This window comes from Hylobates moloch, unplaced genomic scaffold (genome assembly GCF_009828535.3).
Source record: "Hylobates moloch isolate HMO894 unplaced genomic scaffold, HMol_V3 SCAFFOLD_11, whole genome shotgun sequence".
In the NCBI taxonomy this organism is placed as follows: Eukaryota; Metazoa; Chordata; class Mammalia; order Primates; family Hylobatidae; genus Hylobates; species Hylobates moloch.
Window position 1 is genome coordinate 97,839,863 of NW_026652286.1, and position 21,478 is coordinate 97,861,340.

General features: G+C 47.2%; 1 protein-coding gene across 10 annotated transcripts in view; it reads left to right on the forward strand.

Annotated features, from left to right (window-relative positions):
- The window catches only part of PKNOX2 (PBX/knotted 1 homeobox 2), a 321,964-nt gene that overhangs the window by 59,288 nt on the left and 241,198 nt on the right, over positions 1-21,478 (forward strand). Inside the window, exons 1-2 of one of the 10 annotated variants that reach the window (XM_058424450.1) lie at positions 12,056-12,074; positions 15,043-15,107. The exons of the other annotated variants lie outside the window; for them this stretch is intronic. The gene's annotated coding sequence lies outside the window, so the exon portion shown is untranslated. Of the gene's footprint in view, positions 1-12,055; positions 12,075-15,042; positions 15,108-21,478 lie in introns of those variants that run through there. 10 annotated transcript variants of the gene reach the window in all.

Consider the following 21,478-nt stretch of genomic DNA (forward strand, 5'->3'; position numbering starts at 1 on the left):
AGTTGGAGGATTATCCCTTTCCTTTTCCTTTTGCTTCCCCAGAACCTGGCTTGGGCTCTTTCCCAGGTCACTGGCACCTTCAACCAGCGTCGCACAAATAGCCAGTCAATGCTGTGGCCTGGTGCTGCCCGCTGTGCACAACCCTGGCAGAGGCTGCAATAGAAAACAGGTACACAGACCCTGAGGACACTTTGGGGATGAGGGCTGTTTGGGGTTAACAGTAGAGGGGGCACATACAACACACAGACATGAGAGATGATGGACAGAGAGGTGACGTGGAAAAAGCCACCAACCAGGTGTTAACCACAGGAGGCAACAGTGGGGCAGGATGTGGAGTGACCAGGACAGAGTGGAGTCACAGGGCAGACTTCTGGGAGGAAGGGAGCCTCTGCAGAGTGTTAGAGGAGGACTGGCTGAGCAGCTGGCCAGCGAGGGAGTGAAACATGAGCCTCCTAGGTCATAGTGCTCTGCGCTGTCCTGGGGACTGCAAGGGAGCAGCCTGGACTAGAAGGAGGAGCTCAGCCCCCTCCGCCTATCCCAGGTGGCCAGAAGTGGGCTGTCCCTGCCCCAGGAGCACCAGGTAGGCCTCCTTGTTGGGGTCCAGTTTCCCTTACACACTGAGGGATTTCTGAGCAGATCTTTCCATGTTGGCTTCTCAATGGGTAGAACTTAGACCAATGAGCTGGTGCACGAGGCACACAAACTCGCTTCACTCTTGGTTGCAACATGGCTGTCTTACCTAAGATCCCCTTTTTCCCTAAGCAGAGAGAGCAGAGACTATAGGCCCACATCCAGCCCTCTTCTGTCTCAGGAACCATGAAGCTGATTGATATCAGGGTGATTGGGATGGTGGAGAGAATGGGGTTGGGACTGATAGTCTGAGGATAGTGGATTCCACTGTGGACTCAGCCACTGACTGGCTGTGTGACCTTCAACAAGGGACTTACCTTCTTTGGATGTCAGCGTCCTCACTTATCCAATGAGGAGCTTGAACTTGCTCTCAGAGGTCCCCATCTACTCAAAGTTCCATGATTCTGTGTTTCCTCCAAATTGGATTGTTTCGTGGCTTCATGGCTAGGCAATCATTAAAACCGCCGCCACAGCCACAAATCCAAGCAAAGAATCATGACGACACTCAACAGACTGCAGGGGCTTGGCCCCTGTGGTATAGAGTCTTAAGGACAGTGCGGGGCTGGGGATTGGTTCTGACCCTTCTAATGGCCTGCCTTGGACAAATGGATGTGTCCTAGCAATGGGGATTGGCTCCATGAGGCAGCAATTTCAGTCTGAAGATTCACTGGCTTCTTCATAAAAAGCAACGTTTACTTTTCTTGTTGAGATAGCATGGGGCTAGGGGAAGGGACACAGGCTTTGGAGTCAGATTCTGGGTTCTGACCCTGGTTCTACCACAGCTAAGCAGTGTGAACATCGCTTAACCTCTCTGAGCCTCCGTTTTCTTGGCTTTATAGGTGAGGATAATGATACTACCAAGCATATTTAAGACTGCTGTGAAAACTCTGGAAGAAAACATCTGTAAGTGGTTGGCACATGGCGAGCTCATGGTGAATAAATATTAGTCTTCTCTCCTAATAAAGCTCATTCTCACATGCCCTTGTGTGATCCTCTTAGCCTTGTGAAGCAGGTAAAATGGGCATCATATCATTTTATAGGTAAGAGAAACTGGGGCTCAGAGAGTGGCTAAAGTGGCAGGTCCAGGAAGTGAGTGCAGATGTGTCTGTGTGTAGCAATGGAGCACATTATTTAGGGTAGCCCAGGCCTATCTTCTACAATGATGGTTCTTCCTTTAGCCTTCTGGAGACAACACAAGCCACTCCTGAGCCCCACCTATTCCTCTCCCGAGATCTTTCATAAAAGAACCAGCTAAACTCATCTCCTCCATTACTCAAGTCTTTGGCAAATGCTGGGAAGAGCTACTGTTGTGAAAACCAAAGTCTAGAAGATCTGTTTTTTACTTCCACAAAGTCTTCAGTCTCAGGTGGGGCGTAAGCTGGACCCCTGGGTGGAAAGAATTCCCCGGGGGCTCATGCCTGTGGTCATCAGCTCACAATCCAGACAGATGTCAAGCCCGACAGACACCAAGGGGAGTTTTCCCGTTAGTGGTAGCATCTGTCTAATTCCTATTAGGTAAGGGGAGGGCACAGTCTCTCTGGGTTCCAGCATAGCACAATGGGTCTGTGCTGGAGTAGTAGCGAGTGAGCCCTACCCCAGAGCTTCCCCTCAGTCCACAGTGCATTGTTAAGGAATGGATGCTCCTCTGTTCCAAGTCCTGTGCTAGGTCTGAATGTGATGTGACCCCTCCTTCTGAGGAGCTGTCCTGCCTTCTTCCCAAGAGACCTTCCTCTGTGGAGATTGTCAGTTCTATCTCCAGGTCCAGGGCAGGGAGACAGACACCCAGAGAGTCAAGTGTATGCCCCAGGCCCAGGGGCAACAGGTGCTTGTTCTCATTCTCATTTCCTTCCTAAGAATCCACCTGTCAACAGGTGTGGCCTGAACCCACTATTTAATTAGTGCCCATTAGTATGCTGTGGGGAACACTCAGTGGCCTCGTCCTCTAGGAACTACATATTTTTGACGAGGAGACCAAACAAAACACACGTGAAATTGAGAACAAGCTATGCGACTTTGACTCATCTCTGAGATTCTCTGGATTTCAGAACCGTCATTTTATACAACGAGCAGGTTATCCTTCACCCCTTCAAGGCCCGTTTCGAGTCTATTCTTCGACTGTATGGGCTGTACATGCGAGGTCCATCAGGCACCATGAGTTTGTAGAAGGCAATAGGACACCAGAGGACACCTAGCCCAGCAGTGGGAAGGCCTGTCTACCTCCAGGCAGGTGGGTGGGTGGGAAGATCTATTGCAGAGGTAGCTGGCCTCATTTATTTGTCTGCAGGGGCTGGGAGAGTGCTTGTTGAGAGGGACCCTGCAGAGTCCCCCAGCTTCCAGGAGGGTCATGGGGACAGAAATCAGGCAGGACAGCCGGACAGAGTGGGAACTCAAGACCGCTGCTCCCCTGTGGCCCACATAGCGGTGGTGGAAGGAGCTCCTCTCCCAGCCCCTCTCCCATTCTGCCCCCCACCCTCCAGCTCTAGGAGGAGACCACTGGTTTCATAGTAGGGCAGCGGTCCCCTGGGGCCCTCTTGACTTGTGAGACAGATTCTGGAGGAAAGTCAAGGAGCTCAAAAGTATTCCTCCAGCCTTCCCCGAAGCCTGTTTCCAAGGAACCTGACTTAGTCTCCGGCACTGGCATAGCACCCCTTGAGAAGTCACCTCCATTCATGAGAGCCTCTTAGTGGCAGCAAGATGGGGGACTGCTAACTCTTGCTGACTTCTAGATTGTAGAGGGAGCCCCTTTCCAAGCTGGACATCTGGTCTCCTGGAATACTTCTCAAAGTCATTTCCATTGGGTTTGAGGAGAAGGAAGGAAGGAAGGAAGGAAGGAAGGAAGGAAGGAAGGAGAGCTTCAGTCTCAGGCAGTCCTCCATGGAGCACCATTGGCTGCTGGCAGGGGCGATGGGAACTTCCCAGCATTTCTGCTGCACAGAGTCCTGGTTCTGGTGGCCCTGTCATGGCCATGGTGGAACTGGGCTCTGGGGAGACAGGCTGCCACAGCTAGTTTGCAGGTAAAGGCAGGAGAAGGATGTTCCCTGAGCTCTGTGATTTCTGGGTAGCTGTGCAAGACCTCCAGCATGAAGGCCACAGATAAGTGGAGGCTCCTTTGCTATGTGGTAGGCTCTGTGCTGGGCCCTGTGCTGGGGGCTGTCACCACTATTTTGTTGAGTCATCGATGTAGACCCAAGAAGGAAAGTGAGGCTCAGAGAAGGTAAGAGAATTTGCCCAAGGTCACCCAGCTGTGAGTGAGGCAGGCCAGTATAGAACAAGCAGCAGGTATGGGTGTGGGCCTTGGTAGAGCCCTCTGCTCACTGTGGGACCGTCAGAGCTGGCCTCACTTTCCCCATCAGTCAACTAGTGGCAATAACACCTACTGTCAGGGCTGTGGGGAAGATTAAGTGAGTTAATGTATGTGGATGTGTTATACATGTTGTATAAACATAAATGACAGCGCCTACACCGTGCCTTGCATGTAATACATGGGGGAGAAAATTGGTTGGCACAGACTGTATATTTCTTATTAGTTTAAAATAGAGTATACACACAAATTCACACGCCTTCTCATACTCACTCACAGCGTGATGACAACCATGTTTAGATGATTCAGAGCTGGCAGGGTGGCTTTCCATGACTTCCTTGTGGCTGGGGCAGGCATGAGTCCCCCTGGGATTCCTGAGCACCCGGTGGTTTTGCCAATTCAAGCTGAGTCAACCAACCAGAGTTGGGGCCTCCAAAGTGCTTGTGGTTGTTCTGGAGTAGGTTTTCCCATCTAATCCAGTGTGGGAGGCTGTCAGGGGTCTGGGGTGAGGAGAGGGTTGGCCTCTGCCAGGTCCTGTTGGCTTGAAGCAGGCCTTGGCTCCCTCCTTGCTAGTCACATTCACTAGATAGATTTTTACTGAGTGTCTTCTATGTGTCAGACCCTGCAGAGGTGCTAGGGATATGACCGTGAACTAGACAGATGGGTTCCTGCCGGGAGGGCTCACAGATCATGGGAGAGGAAGACGTTCAAGTTCCGTGGGTAATTAGTTAAACCACAAGAGCCATCCAGAAGTCCAGGAAGCCATGAGGGCCTCGGCAGGGAGCATGACCTACTGTGGGGGTCTGGGAGGATCTTGGAGGACATCCTGGAGGAAGTAAGCTTTAAGCTAAGGCATGACGGGAGACTTGCTGTGAACTAGGTAAGAGTAGGCTCATGAACTCTAGTCACCTTGGGCTGGCCTGGCCTGACCTCATGCTGAGTTTTGTCCCTCCTGTGGGGCCCTTCCTGGGGAGAGAGTTGACCAACCCCTTCTTCCCCAGCATCTTCTTTTCCATCCCAGGCAAGGGCAGAACAAGGTGAGAGGAAGACAGCTGGGCACCAGGAGAATGCTGCCAGGGATTCTGCTCTCATCTGAGCCTCCCTGTCGGCTGCATCACAGAGCAGGATGCAATTCCCACATCCCCTGTCCCCCTCCTCTGCCATCCTATGCTCCTTGAGGACATGGTTTTCAGGGGAGCCTTTAGAAAATGCAGGCATCCCTTCCGCATTATTCCTACAGCCCCAGTTAGGGCCCTGGTGATACCCTAGGGCTTCCTTGCAATGTTCATGTTCACGTCTTACCTGAGTCTGATTTCTGGAAAGCCCTCATGGGCAGCAGCTGTGACAGGGGTAGAAATGACTCAGCCCATTTTGCTCAGCACCAGCCACAGGGGGACTATATTTATTACAAAAAGTCTTTGGCAGATCTGGCCTCTTCCCCTACATGGGAGGGAGTCAACTTGACAATGTCTTTTGAGGACTTGGTGCAGGGACCAGGGCTGTATCTTCCCTTTGGAAACACTGAGGAAAATTTGTGAATATTTTGCAGTCTTGTAATTTGGAGGGGGGCAACGAGGAGAGGCAGCAGGTGGAGGTTAGAGAGAGACTGATGAGCTTAAGGGACAAGGGCTATAAATCCAGTTACACAGATGTGAAAAGGAAAGCCAGTGGCCTCCTGCCTAGGGTTCAGGCATCCTCAGAGTTAGCAAAAGGTACATGCTTTGGGGTCAGGCAGGCAGGGGTTAAAGCCCAGCTTCTGCTGCGTGCTGGCTATGTGATCCTGGGCAACTTCTTAACCTGTCTGAGCCTTAATTTCTTCCCTTTTGTGAAATGAGAGTAACAATGTCCCTGTGCAGGGGATTCAGTAAGGTAACAGCAAAGATCTTGCTCCAGTCCTGGCCTCAGAAGGTTCTCATATGCGTGAAGTTCCTTTCCCGTCACTTCCTTCTGTCTCCCCACAGTGCTGCACGGGACCCAGGTACCCCTTCAGAGGCAGGAGGCAGGAGGCAGGAGGCAGGAGGCAAGAGGCAGGAGGGAGTGCAAGCAGGAAGGCTGTGGGCTGTGGGCCTCTCTGGGAAGCACAGCTAGAGCGGCTGACCAAGGATCCTCAGCTGGCTGGGACAGAAATGTCAGAGCCTGGGGAGGCTTTGCAGAAGCAGGGGAAGCAGTGCTCTGGGTGTCTTGGAAGAACCAGACAGCATAGGTGGCCTCAAGGAGGGCTGTGAAGCAGAGAATCTTTGTAATAGGGAGTAGGAAGGAAGGGAGGGAGAGAGGGAGGAAATGAACATTTATGAATTGTCTACTGTGTTTTGACATTGAGCAAGGTACTTTAATGCTCATTTTTTGATTTTATAAATTTAGAAGCATAGAATCTTCAAGTCAGAACATCTCAGAACTAGAAAGGACACGTGAAACCATCCATCCATCCATCCTTCCAACCATCCATCCATCCATCCATCCATCCATCCATCCATCCCAACCACTGTATTTTATATATGGGGAAACTGAAGCTCAGAGAAGGACAGTAACTTACCTAAGGTCACACAGGATATCAGTGGCAGAGGGTAAGAAACTGCCCAGGGCACGTGGTGGCTTACGCCTGTAATCCCAGCACTTTGAGATCCCGAGGTGGGCGGATCACCTCAGGTTGGGAGATCGAGACCAGCCTGACCAACATGGAGAAATCCCGTCTCTACTAAAAATACAAATTAGCCAGGCATTGTGGCACATGCTGTCATCCCAGCTACTCGGGAGGCTGAGACAGGAGAATTGCTTGAACCTGGGAGGTAGAGGTTGCGGTGAGCAGAGATCGTGCCATTACACTCCAGCCTGGGCAACAGAGCGAAACTCTGTCTCAAAAAAAAAAAAAAAAAAAGAAGAAAGAAAGAAAGAGAAAGAAAGAAAGAAAAGAAAAGAAAAGAGAAAACTGCCGAGGGCAGGGCAGTTGGGGCAGAGCAGAAAGAGCATAGACCTTAGAATCAAAGACTGGGCTTAACTATAGAAACACTTGCGATATGACCCAGGAAAACTTACCTCCTGAGCCTCAGTTCTCTTATCTGTAAGTTGGTACAGTAATTCTCAACTCAGGTGGCAGCCGGGACAATGAAAGGAGATAGCCCGTGTAAAGTGCACAGTGTGGTGTCGCACTTGGATGGCACAGGTCCTTCTCCTTCAAGCCTTGCCCTCTCCCATGTGTTTCATGGCTCTGGCCACACCCATGGAACCAACCAATGAATCCTGTGTTTGTCCCACCGTGTGTCCCCTAGGCTTAATGAGCAGAAGGCCTGAGGAGTTATTCATTCTTTCATTCACTTATTCCTCAAGTATTTATTAGGTATCCTGAGCATGTGCCCAGCATTATCTTGGTGCCAGGAATAGAAAGGTGAGCAAATTCAGGTGGCTTCTATCCTGATACGGTTCACAGTTAGATGGCGAACAGAGATGTTACTTTGTAAAAATCACACGAATAAATGTGAGAATATGAGTGACATATGGCTTTGAGAAGAAGAGTGGGAATGCTATGGGAGCATTCTTCAATAGGAAGATTTTATCCAGAGACAGCAGGGCAGGGCCTCCCAGGGGAGTGATGTTTGAGGTGAGCCTGAAGGGAGATAAGGCAAAACTGAGAAAAGACGGAAGAAAAATCACGTCCCAGGCAGGGGGAGCATAGAGTCGAAGGCCCCCAGCACGGAGGAAGGGCTGTGCCTGCAAGGGCTGACAGGCAGCCGGGGTGCTGGGGCAGAGTGGCGGGTCAGATGCGAGTCACTGAGCTGTGCCTCAGAGGAGCTTGCGAGAGAACCCCTGGAGTCTGACTCTGAAGCAGGGCTGCACCTGTGGGGACAGGTGGGTAAACCGAGTCTGTTATTCTGAAATGGAGACCAGGCCAACATTTGGCTATAGTCCTGGACAGAGAGACAAATGTTTCCAAGCCTCAGTTTTTCTGCCCCGAAATGAACATAATGACAATAAAAATTATAAATAGATTGCAGATCCATGATGGTGGGGGTGGAGGTAAAAATGAACAAATCATTAGGTATTTTGCCCTCAGCATATATGTGAATGGCATCAAATTCACTGACGTTAAAGCTTAGATGATCTGGGTTTGTAATTGAATAAAAGCCAAAGTCCTCCCCATGACTGAATCTCCACCTCCTCAATTCATGTCCTGTCACTGTCCTGCTCACTCCAGGCACACAGGTCTTCTAGACGTCCCTGTTGTAACTGAAACAGCCACGCATGCTCCTGCCTGAGGACCCCTGCATGTACTGGTCCTTCTGCCGGGAGCATCTTTCCCTGGATATCTGCATGGCTTGCTAGCTTGCTTGCTTTTTCAGCTTTCCCCTCCAATATCATCATCTCAATGAGGCTTTCCTCATTTCCCATCTAAAATGAAATCCCTTTTGTCCCCTCCCTGGCTCTCCCTTTCCATCTTTATTTTTCTTTAGAGCCATTGTTGGATTCTGTCTCTTTTTTTTCCCCTCTGCTCTAATCTGGAATAGTACTTGGCTGTAGTAAAAGCCCAGGCAATGTTTGTGGAATGAATGAATGAGTGAATGAATAGGGAGAGCTGTTTGTTCGTGAAATGATGTGTCAGGTTCATTCAAAGATGCTTTTTCCCTTACTCTGAAATTGACTCATGGAATGTCAGAATTGGAAGGAACTAAGTCATTGGTCTTTGAGCAACTCTCTCATTTAACAACTGAGTAAACAGAGGCCCAGGGAGGTACTTCAGGGGCTTGTGAAAGGTCACAGAGCTCGGAGCCAGAATGAGAACCAAAGCCTCTGGGATTTACTCCAGGACTCTTCAGGAAGCTTTGGCTTTTTTGCATGACACAGCTCCTGGGGAAAAACGGGGTTTGCTCTGCGGTCTCTGGCTTCCTGGTGTTCTGCTCCTGGGGACACATGGCCTGAGGGGCTGTAATTTCATTCCAAGATCTCTGGTGCTGCTCCTTGGGCCACCTTGCGGGATGTTGGTAAAGGCAGCTATTGGCAACTGACAGGCAGACATACTTCTCTCCCAGGAGGTAAAATGAATGTTTTCTGTCAAGGTCAATCCACAGGAAATGATTATTTAGCTCTGACTTGGTGGAGTCTGCCTTAGGTGGAGAATGCAAGAAGTATCAGATTCTAGTCCTGCACTTCAGGAACCTCTAGTTTAGCTAGGGAGACAATGCTTACTAACACCGATATTAACATTAAAATAATGCTAGCAAACATTAACTAGTGCTTACCACATACCAGGCACTGTTCTGAAAACTTTATGCCTATTAACTTGTTCAGTTCTCACTATGACTCTATGGGGATGTTGCCATACCTCTTTCACATTTAAGTCACCTGAGGCACAGAGAGGTTTAGCAACTTGTTCAAAGCCACACGGCTAGTAAGAGAAGCCAGGATTTGAACCCAGGTGATCTCTCACCAGCACTCATCCTCTTATACATTAAGTGAAATAATAGCACAAGACAAGAATGTGAGATGCATTATGAGGCAGTAGAGTGAGGTCAAGGGAGGAGGTTACACTGCAGGCTGTAGTAGTCTGGGATGGCTTCCTGGAGGAAGTGCTGCCTGAAGGAAGCAGAATGTTTGGATAGCAGGAGAGAGGCCTTACCCTCTTGGTTTTCCATCCTTAGGTGGAAGGGAACAGTGGTTAGGAGTGTCTGATGAGGGACTTGTGGTAGGGAGGAGTCTCCTCCCTTAATACATATATTTGGGAGCAACAGATCTGAACAAGGTCGTTTACCAGCTGCCCAGTGAGGGCTGGGAGCAGGACTTGGCACTGGCCTGGCCTCTCTCTCTCATAGAAATAGTTCCACATGGGCTTGTGTCATGGGGGCTTTGCCTAGTTTGGGAGAGGAGTCTCTTGGTGAGCCCCTCAGGATCTAGCCTTCTTCAATGTTTGGGAGATTCAGAGAAGATCCTTTAAATGGTCTCCAAGATGCCAAGATGGCTGCTCCATCTGTAAAATGGGCCAGTAACCCCATGCTATGGGGGTGCAATCAGCATTTCATGGCTCAATGTTTTTAAGGAATCTGGCCCATTTGGCTTCAGTTACAGACGACTTCCTTTCTCTGTCCACCTCCCGCAATCCCCAGTTCAACCCAGACTGGCTACCCTCAGTCTTAGCTTAGAGCTGGGACACAGAGAGGTTTCTTTGATTGTGTGACCTGGCTCTTTGGGGCTGCGCTAGGGGACAGGCCTGAAGCTGCTCTCCTCAGCGGAATTACTGATAACGTCCCTCAGTTATGTTTGCATTCTAAAAATACGTTTGCTTTCTTTTGGAGCCATAAAGCACAAAGAAGTCTCAGTCGAAGGTTGTCTAACCACCCCAGTTTGTCTAGGATTGTAATGGCTTTCACACTGAAAGTCTGTTTCTGGGATCCCCCCAGTCCCAGGTAACCTGGGCAGGCAGTTGATTGCCCTATGAGTCAGGAGAGAGGGAGAGAATGTCATGGAACTGAAGGCTCATGCACCCACTAGAGGCTATCCCATTGCTCCTTCTATGTGGCTGAATCCCCCAGAGATAGGCAGATAGATGTCTACGGAAGATCTAGCTGAAAGGTAAAGGGCTTTGGCTTTTGACAGGCCAGGGTTCAAATCTCTCATTGGCTGTGTACTATCACCTCGACTTTGGCCAGATGTCTTAACTTGAGCCTCAGTGTCCTCATTTGTAAATGTGGGGACTGTAATAACTATGTCATGGTGCTGTTTCGGGACTCGAATGGCCCAAGGCAAATAAAGTACCTGGCATATTACAGATGTTACATACAACAGGCTAAGCCATCTGAGCCATTACATTTATTCCCAGTGTTGGGTTTGGATGGGAAGAAATAGCCTCTTTCTCTTAGGAAAGCTGGGTTGTGAAACTGGTCTCCCCAGCTTCTCCAAATTCATGGCACCTGGCCCATTGCACAGCACTGTCCTGGCCTGCCAGCAGCTACAGAGAAGGGCCTGGGGAAGGACCCTTGGATTTTTTGTGGGGAGAGAGCTAAGATAGGAGAACTGCTGTTGTCCCTGCCCTCAAGGCTGAGGCTGAGGGCCAGAATCCTGGGGCTTTAAGTGTGTCTTTTTCCCCTTTCCCTGGCTTATTTGACTTTCTGGAAAATAGGAAGGCTCATTACTGTTTGGAATCAATGAGACTTCCAAGAGGGACCATGGAGAGCCTCTGGTTTAATTTGGCCTTCTCTGATAAGAGGACCTTGACGCCCAGGGAGGTGGTAACTCATCCGAAGCTCCACTGCTGATCAGCACCCAGGCTTTCCCAGCCCCTAGCCCGGGGGACCTCCTGGTTCAATAGGCTGGGGAAGTCCTTTAAGCTCCAAGGGACAAGGCACATGGTGGCTGTAGCATGCAATGAATCCTTTTTCTGACAGTAGCTTGCCTGCTTTGTGGATTGTTGGTGACACATATTAAATCCCTGGCCAGCTACCCTCTGCCACTTTAGCACACTCTCTGAGCCACCTCTCTCTGATGGAGGGTGAGCTATGCTCATAAGACACTGACTCTTTTTTTATTAACTTTTTTTTTACATTGACTCTTTTAAATGGTCACACTAAACTAAGAAGATAAACACCATTTCTAAAGACATTCTAAAATTCACAAAAAGAGGTGATTTTTTTTTCAGAGAGAATATTTTTCTGGATTAGCCACTACAGTTGACCTTACTGAGCTGAGGGCATCAGCAGATTTCATGTGCTCAATGAATGGAGTGTTCATTCAGTGCCAGTGTGGGCAGGGAACGGTTACATCCAGAGTGGAGAACATGAATGGGCTATTACTCTGAGCAAATGTGATCTGTTTCCTGTGGGGTTTCTTCTGTTGCCTGTGGACCCTCCATTTACCTCAAATATATTTTCAATTTATTTAGCACCCACTGTGTTCTAGCCACCATGGAGGGAGATAAAAGATGACAAGATTTGGTCTCTACATGAAGGAGCGGACAGTTTGAGTGAGGAGAGAAGCATGGAAACCATGGAAAGCTTATGATATTAAAGGAGTTACATCACAATACCTGAGGGCGGGTCATCATGAGATGTTACAGGACAGAGAAGACTCATTGCCAAATGAGCAACACTAATAAGAGTGATGCTCTCAGAAGCAGGACAGACTGAGTGGACTGCAAGGATAGGGGAGACTTCTGGAACAGGTGGATGGTGTGGCAGACCCTTGACATTCATTCCCCTTCAGCAGGCTTGGAATGTGGGGATGACTATCCCCATTTTCACATATGGCAAAGGCCTAAGCCACACAGCTGGTAAATTGAGATTTGGAATCCGGACCCATCTGCATCTAAACTTTTTCCATTAGAAACCCTGTCTCCCATGAGCCAGGCTTTGAAGGTTGGGTGGGATTGAATAGATAGAGAGAGGGGAGCCATAAACAAGAGTGTGTGTGAGGAAGATAATGAGCAAAGACCCTACTGCGTGGTGGGGCATTGAGCCCACCAACGTGGAAAGAAGAAAGCAGCGTGCTCTAGGGGAGCATAGCCCGCAGCCCTGGGCTCCTTGCTGGGTAGAGGCTGGAGCCTCTGGAACCTGCCTGTGCTGACTGCCATTCCCTGCCCTCTCCTCAGAACCTCTTCTCACACCCAGGAGCCTCTGATACTTTCCTGGCCTTGCGTTGGAGGCTGGCTAGGCTGGCATCTGTCTCCCAAGAAGACCTAGTACATCCCTAGTGATAATAGGAATGACAGCAACACCATCCCGCATCTGTAGAATACTTTTCCATCTACACAGTCTTTATGCTTGAAACCAGAAACAAACCATGAAGAAAGACATCATGATGGGTAGGCAAGGTCCAGGGCTCAAGGGACTTCTGCTCAACCCTCAGAGGACAGGCCAAGGACAAGTGCCCCAGGCAGGTTACTTACTGTTTACCATTTTGTGTATGGTACCTGGCACATAATAGGTGCTCAATAAACATGCATTGAGTCCCACCCTGTTTGCAGGTACCTGATTCCAGCACCTCTGCAGAAAGCATGCAGCATCTCTGACCGTTGCCTCCTGGCATTTCTTCATTGCCCTGCAGCTCTGTGCCCAGTGGCTCCATGCCTCAGCCCGAGTCGAGGCTGTTGCAAAACCTGTGTACATTTACAGCTACTGAGTTTGAGCTTGAAAGAAGTCTGGTTTCATTTGTTTGGTTGGGCTCTCTGAGTTCAATTCATTTTATGTAAGAAATCACATAATTAATTACACTCTACCTTTTCTATTGTCCTTTTCTTGGTGGTGAAACATGCATAACATAAAATTTGCCATTTTAACCATTTTCAAGTGTGCAATTCAGTGACATTACATTCACACAGTTGTGCAAACTTCACCATATATATTTCCAAAACATTTTATCACTTCAGACAGAAACTCTGTACCTATTAAGCAATAACTCTGCATTCTGCCCTGGTAACCTCTCATTCACTTTCTGTCTCTATGAATTTGACTGTTATATATGCTTCATATAAGCAGAATCATAATTTATTTGTCCTTTTGTGTATGGTTGTTTCACTTAGCATAATGTTTTTAAGATTCATCTGTGCCATTAACATGTATCAGAATTTCATTCCTATTTATAGATGAATAATATTTCATTGAATGTAGATACCACATTTTTTTCATCCATTCATCTGTTAATAGACATGTGGGTTGTTTCCACTTTCTGGCTATCGTGAGTAATGCTGCAAGTATTGCATATCAATACTTACATTGATATGCAAGTATCATTTGAGTCCCTGTTTTCGGTTCTTTTGGACATATACCTAGTAGTGGAATTGCTGGGTCATATTCTAGGTAATTCTATGTTTAACTTTCTGAGGAACCACCAAACTGTTTTCCACAACAGCTGCACCATTTTACATTCCCACCAGCAATGCACAAGAATCTCAATTTTTTCACATGCTGACCAACATTTGTTATTTTCTGTTTTTTTCTGAAGATAGAATGTGAAGTGGTATCTCGTTATGGTTTTGATTTTCATTTTCCTAATGTCGAATGATGTTGAATGTCTTTTCATTATTGGACATTTGTATATCTTTTTTGGAGAAACAGTCGAATTCTATGCCCATTTTTAAATTTGGGTTGTTTATGTTTTGTTGTTGAATCGTGGGACTTCTTTATATATTCTGGATATTAAACCCTTATCATGGAAAATATGCAAATATTTCCTCCCATTCTGGAGGTTTCTTTTTTACTTCATGATAATGTCCTTTGGGACAGGCACAGTGGCTCATGCCTGTAATCCCAGAACTTTGAGAAGCTGAGGTGGGCAGATCACTTGAGCCCAGGAGTTTGAGACCAGTCTGGGCAACATGGTGAGACTCTGTCTCTACCAAAAAATAAAAAATTAGCTGGGCACAGTGGCATATGCCTGTAGTCCCAGCTACTCAGGAGGTTGAGGTGGGAGGATAGATTGAGTCCAGGAGTTTAAGGCTACATTGAGCTGTGATTGCACCACTGAACTCCAGCCTGAGTGGCAGAAAGAGACCTGGTCTCAAAAAAACAAACAAACAAAAACAAATAGATAACTGTCCTTTGATGCACAGAAGTTTTTAATTTTGATGAAGTCTAATTTATATATTTTTCTTTAGCTGCTTATGCTTTTGGTGACATAACTAAGAATCACTGTCAAATCCAAGGTCATGAAGATTTATCACTTTTATTTTCTCCTAAGAGTATTACAGCTTTAACTCTTATATTTAGGTTGTTGATCCATTTTGAATTATTTTTGCATGGGGTGTGAGGTAGGGGTCCAACTTTATTATTTTGCATACGGAAATCAGTTTTCTCAGCACCATTTATTGAAGAGATTGTTCTTTCCCCATTGAACGGACTTGCCATCCTTGCCGAAGATCAATGTGGCCATAGCTGTTTGGCTTTATTTCTGGACTCTACTCAATTCCACCAGTCTAAATGTCCATCCCCATACCAGTATCATGTTGTTTTGATTACTGTAGATTTAAAGTAAAATGTAAAGTTGGAAGTGTGAGATTTCCAACTTTGTTCCTCTTTTTCAAGATTATTTTGGCTATTCAGGGCCCCTTGCAATTCCATTTGAAGTTGAGATTAACTTTTCCATTTTTTTCAAGAGACTGTGGAATTCTGATAGGGATTTCTTTGAATCTGCAGATTGTTTGTTAGATGTATTGACATCTCCATCTAAGCAATATTACATCTTTCTGTCCATGAACATGGTATGTCATTTCATTTCTTTAAATCTAATTTCAGCAATGTTTTGTAGTTTTCAGTATATAAGTCTTTCATCTCCTTGGTTGAATTTATTTCTAGATTTTTAAAAATACGCTATTTTAAATAGAATTGTATTTTTAATTTTTTCTTCAGCTTGTTCATTGCTATTATATAGAAACACAAACTGTATGCTTTACTGAATGCTTATTAGTTTTAGTAACTTTCTTATGGATTATTTTGGATTTTCTATATACAGGGTCATGTCATCTATGAGTAGAAACAGTTTTACTTTTTCCTTTTCAATTTGGATGCCTTTTATTTGTTTTTTTTTTTTTCCCCTAATTACTCTGGCTAGCACTTCCAGCCAATATTGAACAGCAGGTGAAAGAGGCATCCTGTCTTATTCCTGATCTTAGGAGGAAAGCTTTCTGTCTCACCACTGAGTATGATGTTAGCTGTCTACCGCCCTTTTGATGATGGGTCACTCCTAGTGGCCTGGGCCAGGTGGGAATGGGGGCACCCATCTGATTTATTACCCAACAAATGGGTTTCTCCTGATGGAGAATCATATTTGGAGTCTTGCTCGAGCAAATACCCACTAATCAGAAAATACCAATTTCATGGGAGCACTAATCACACTGTTAAAATGTCAGCTGAACTGAAACCCAAACATTTATTAAGCTCCTACTATGTTGCAGGCACTTTTATTACCTCATTTGATTCTAAAACAGCCCTTGGAGACAAGCTTTTTATTATTACCACCCCCATTTTAGAGGTGAGGAAATGAATGCTGAGAGAGTGAGGTGATTCATACAGCTGGTAAGTGTTCATAGGAAGTTAGTTAGGTGTATGTGGTAAGTTTTATGATTTGTAAGTGGACTTGTTTTCTATCCAGTCATTCTCAAGGGGAGAAAGGACTCCTTTGTGGAGTGAATCAGAGCCTCCCTGGGGGTGGGTTGGAGGACTGGGGAAGGCTTTCTCAAAGGTACTGCAACTCTCAGCCTGTTCTGATAGATCATGTCTTCTGGAGCCTTTCACCCCATTAGAAATTCATTGCTGCAAGGATTCACTGTGACTGACAAGAGCTTGCTGCAACCTTCATGAGTGTGCCATGGTAAAAAGGTTGTGAGCCACTGCAAACTATAGCATCTTCTTTGTTTTGTGATGTTGGTGTTAACAGATGAGTCTGAGAGACATGTAGAGTTGATTCTATCAGAAGGTTCCAAGAGGTAACTCTTTCTGAGGATTGGGAGCAAATTGTTTGCAGCTCAAGGAGAACTTCTGGCCCAGCAACTTTTGTCCTATCCCAAACCCCCATGCTGTTAACTCGATGGTAATCAACACTCTTAGGGAGATTAGCTTTATCAAGTAACTGCAGCCTCAAGTACTTGGATAATTCATAGCCAATGGTTAGTTTCTGCCTCAAATTTCTGGGTCACTGGAGCTGTGTAAGATCCTATTCCGGACAGTGATATGAGACCCAGCTAGTGGCCTGTACATTCCTCCTCATGCCCCCCCCCCCCTTTTTTTTTTAAAGTGTGAGCATGAGCCTGGAACAGAGTCCCCATGAAAGGATGTGGCACCCTGCAGAAAAGTCCTGAGGTTTTCTGAGTCCTGTGCTGGTGCTAATTCCAGTATCCAGTCCTGTGGACAGGACACAGCAGGAGTTGCTGCTGATGGTCTGATTGGAAAACACCTAAGCACAAAAGTCCCAATCAACTTAGGGCAAGAGAAGGCTGCATTTTTGCTCTCTTGATATTTTGGGGTTGACTTTCCTCTTCCTTTGGTTCTCATCTGCTACGCTATGGTCAGGAAGAGGGGTATAGGTGAATTAAGTTCCCTGCTTCTCCCATCCAGCTTGGAGCAGGGTTCACTGAGTTTCCTCTGCCAGTCTGGCCATTTGGTGCCACATTTATGTTTTCAGCCCACATTGGAGTTATTGGTTCATGATGAGACTTTCTGGGCTGCAGATGGCCCAGGGGATAGGAACAAGCCTACCAAGAGACACTTCTGTTGAAATTATAAGTATATATATGTTATATATATATATCAAAACCAAGGAGAGAGCGGTAGCCCTGCCCCATCACTTAACAATCAGTCCTCTTTAGATTAAACTCAGAAGGTCTTTGTTGTCTCAATTCAATTTAACAAATATCTGTGTAATAATTTAGATAAGATGCAGGTCTTCTCTTCAATGAAATAAACGTCTGCTTGGCCACGCAACTGGAGCAAACTCCTTTCAGAAACAAACTCCTTTCATCCTTCTTTCTCTGCACTCTATGCCACTTTCTTCCACCTCCCACCTGCCCCTGTCAACTCCAAAATTTTTTCTGTCTTCTAGGCTTGAAATCTTGCAGTCCCTCTTTCCCCTCCCTCTCCTTCCTTCCCTGGTCTATATAATAACCATACATCCCTGCTTTCCCTGGATGGTTCTGGTTTAAATCTGTTGTCTTAGTATAACTGTTGGTAGCTATCATTTCATTCTTTTTTTTTTTGAGACGGAGTCTTGCTCTGTCACCAGGCTGGAGTGCAGTGGCGCGACCTTGGCTTACTGCAACCTCCGCCTCCTGGATTCAAGTGATTCTCCTACCTCAGCCTCCCGAGCAGCTGGAACTACAGGTGCATGCCACCATGCCCAGCTAATTTTTTTATTTTTAGTAGAGGTGGGGTTTCACCATGTTGGCCAGGATGGCCCGCCTTGGTTTTCCAAAGTGCTGGGATTACAAGCATGAGCCACTGCATCTGGCTTTCTCTTTTCATTCTCAAAAGTGTCTCAATTTGGGGAATAAATTAAATGGTGAACCAAACTATCACCTATCAGAGGCTGAAGCTGTCCTCCTATCCTTGCCCAGCATGTCACCGCCTTCCCAGTGCCACCAGCCTAGCTGAGATGCTGTCACCTCTTGCTGGCTCCCTGAGAGTGCCTTTTCTCTGACGTCCATACTTGTGCCACTTACTTCCGATTCATTCTGCAGATCATGGCCTGATTAATTCTCTCAGAATACGGTACTCTGCTGCTCACCCTCTTGGTTCCTTATTTATGGGATACAAATCAAACATCTTAGTCTGGCACTTAAAACCCTTTACAGGCCAGCTTCTACTTTGGTCTCCCTCCTTCGGTTTCTCAGCATGAAGTCTCATTTCCATTCTAACTGGTTGATACTCTGTCCCCTGACCCTGCCCTGTGATGGCCACCTGTGAACATTTGCTCTCGAAGGTCCACTTACCTGGGCTCTCACTCTGGCCGTTCCCACAGATGCAAATCCGTGCCTGCATCCTTCAAGCCCAGCAGGGATTCCCATCTTTTAAATACAGCGCTCTGTGACCAGCCCATCCCTCAGCACTCTCTCCTCCTCTGAACTCCTTGGCCTACAGCAATTATTGTCTGCACAATTCATTTGGCATCTAATCATGTACTGCCTCATGACTTTTCATATATTGTTTCTTGAACTAGGGCTGGAATTATTTGCTGCAATTTCACTTTTTGTTCTCATATGCCTGTCTCCACAGTGAAATTGCAGGTTCCTTGAGGACAGGAGCTGCATCTTTTTCATCTTTTCATTCCTTATGGCACCAAGTGCCTAGTAGGTATAACATAAATACTTCCCAGAAAATCTTAAGAGGTATTCATTTAGGAATCTTGGGACTGGAAAGAATCTTATAATAGCATAGCTTAAACTTTTATTTTGTAGATAAACAACAACAACAAAAATGAAGAGACAAGAAGTCAAGAGACTTGCCCAAAGAGACCCAGCTAATGCAGATGGCAGAGGCAGGATTCAAGCACAGATCTTGTCATTCTAAGTCCAGGACACTCTCCAGTCACCACAGGCTACTGCCTGTGTGTTGATTTTATTTTGTGAGTGGGTTGCATTCATTTTCAAGGGTGTGTAGGAATTTAGAAAGCAGAAGAAACCAAAGCGAGCAAGCCAGGAGTGCGGCACAGCCTCAGCAACATCCAAGAGGTGCAAACTTATGTGGCATAACTCTGGTGCCACAGCAATTAGGCCACCATAATTTCACTCTAAGAAAGTGGTGGGGGCAGCGGGTCAGGGAAGACCACAGTCCCATGATTTGGGGATTGAGCAGTAGACGTCACAGTGCAGTCACCTGCCAGTGCCTCTGGCGAGCATCTCATCACTAGATTCCACTGTTGGGAAGTTGTGGTGGGGCGTGTGTTGGGGTGGGGTGTATGTTTTAGGTGGCATGTGGAGTGGAGGTGGCCAGCTCAGGAGGGCTGGACGAGGACATAGGAAACACCTTCTCAGAGGTGGCTGGGACGTACTTGCTTTGGGTTGTGTTGAAACCTGACTGCACTGGCGTTGAAAAGCATCACTGGTAATGATGTTATATATCCCTTTCAACTTTAATAAGGTGTTGCAAAAACTACAAAAATACGTATAACTAAAACCACATTTCACCGGAAGCTTGATCTCGAATCCCTTTCTACTGCTCCAGTGTGGTGTTTCGCACTGTCAATAGAGCTGTTAAAACACAATGGAAAGTGGGTAATTGTGCATTATATGGCTTTTGTTTTCCGTGATGAAATATCGACATCTGAGCAGAGAGAGGGATTATTGTGGCACAGGGCACTGTGAAGAGATGTGAGGGGCAGGCTGGGGACTTGCGGCGGGGGGAGGGCTGAGGGCAGAGGTAGAGGGAGCAGGAATCTGGCTTCTATTCCAATTCCAGCAGGTCTCTCTGAGTCTCGCTTCTTCTCACCATAAACGTGGGGAAATTCATACATCTCACTGATGTGAAGAGGCTCTGAGCTGGTCACCAGGGTTGGCAGAAGGCTCCAGGGTCCCGGCAGAGCCGTGCAAAGCCAAGGCAGAGCTGTGCGCTCATTCACAGGCGCTGCGGCTAAAGAATGTGTCTGAAGGCAGCTTGGGAAGATAAGGGCAAATTAAGTCAGGAAACAGGCATTGCAGTTGTTTCCTGGGGAAAGCTGGGCCAGCGTCCATCCTATGTCCTGCTGGCGGGAATTCATAAATGATGTCCTTTAACCTGACGCTGGGGGAGCCTGGCAGGAGCTGGGTCTGGGGAAGGTGGACACCTGCAAAAGTGCCTTCTGCTTAGAGTACACTTGTTCCTCCCACAAGTAATAACAACAATGAAAGAGGAACAGCCACCCTTTATTGAGTGTGGGGTGGCAGGTGCTTACATGCATTTTCTTAATTCTTTCAGCAGCCCTGGAAGGGAGGTATTCGCCCATTTTCTGGATGGGGAACCCAGGCCAGGTGGGAGGACTGTCTGCCTTGTCCCCCAAGTCTCAGCCTCCCTGTTTCAGAGGCCACAGGGAGGAAAGGACATCTGGGTGGCACCCAGGAAATCATGGCCAGCTGGTCGAGGGGGCTTGGTTTTGCTTTTTTGAGGGAAAGAAATCAAAAGAAGCTGGCAGGGAAACCAGCTGTGAGCTCTCAGTGAGCGAGGAGCTGTTTGCATGCAGCAAAGACTGCCCTGAGGTGAGGCAGTCCTGGGGTCATCTGGGACAGTCCCTCGCCTCCACACAGGTGAACCACTTGCCGGGTGGGACCCTCAGGGTCACTTCTGTCAGCTGTGCAGCACTGTGGGCTCTGCCATTGAGTTTGAGGGGCAACCTGTCTCTCTAGATAGATTACATTTGGTTTGCTCAGAAGGCATTTATAGCTTTATAAAGCTCTTAAATTGGCTCTTTTCCCCCCTCAAAACATTTCTCCAAGCTTACAAGGCCAGTTTTAGAATAGCAATTACCAGCTCCAATATCCCCCAGCAAACTCATGCTGTGCTGTTGTATATAAACTGCTTGGGACATTTGTAATGCTGCCACACAGCGTATCTGCGTGGCAGAAAGCCCCCTCTCTACAGAGGAATGCTGCAGAGGCCCTTTCTCGGCTCTAATTTATGGGCCACATAAAACTCTGTGAAGTTGCCCTGCATCTTTCTGAGGCAAAGTTGAGGTTTTTTACTGTTTCAAGATGCTAATTCTTTCCATTTAAAGCGAGCCTTCTGTCCGTGCCAGTGTGCATGTGTGCATACAAGTTGGCCACTTCAATTTATGTGCCTCTCTCTCTCTGTGTAAGGCTTATAACTTACAAATGTCTGCATGAAATACAGAGCCACTCTTCCTATTACAAGAGGCATGGATGCTTTGTCCCATGCGTGGGATAACCTGGACCCCACCCTGCCTCAAACCCAGGGACAAAGTAGCCTCAGTGCAGAGAGGGGCATTGACCTAGGAACAGGAGTTGATGGGACTCACCATGTGAACCAAGGCCCAGTGTCCTCACCAGTAAGACATGGGGCTTGATGAGAGGCAGTACGGTGGGGTGCAGGCATAAGAGGTTCAGAGCAGGGGACGAGGATGTAAGGATGGAATGGAGCACATTCCAGAAGT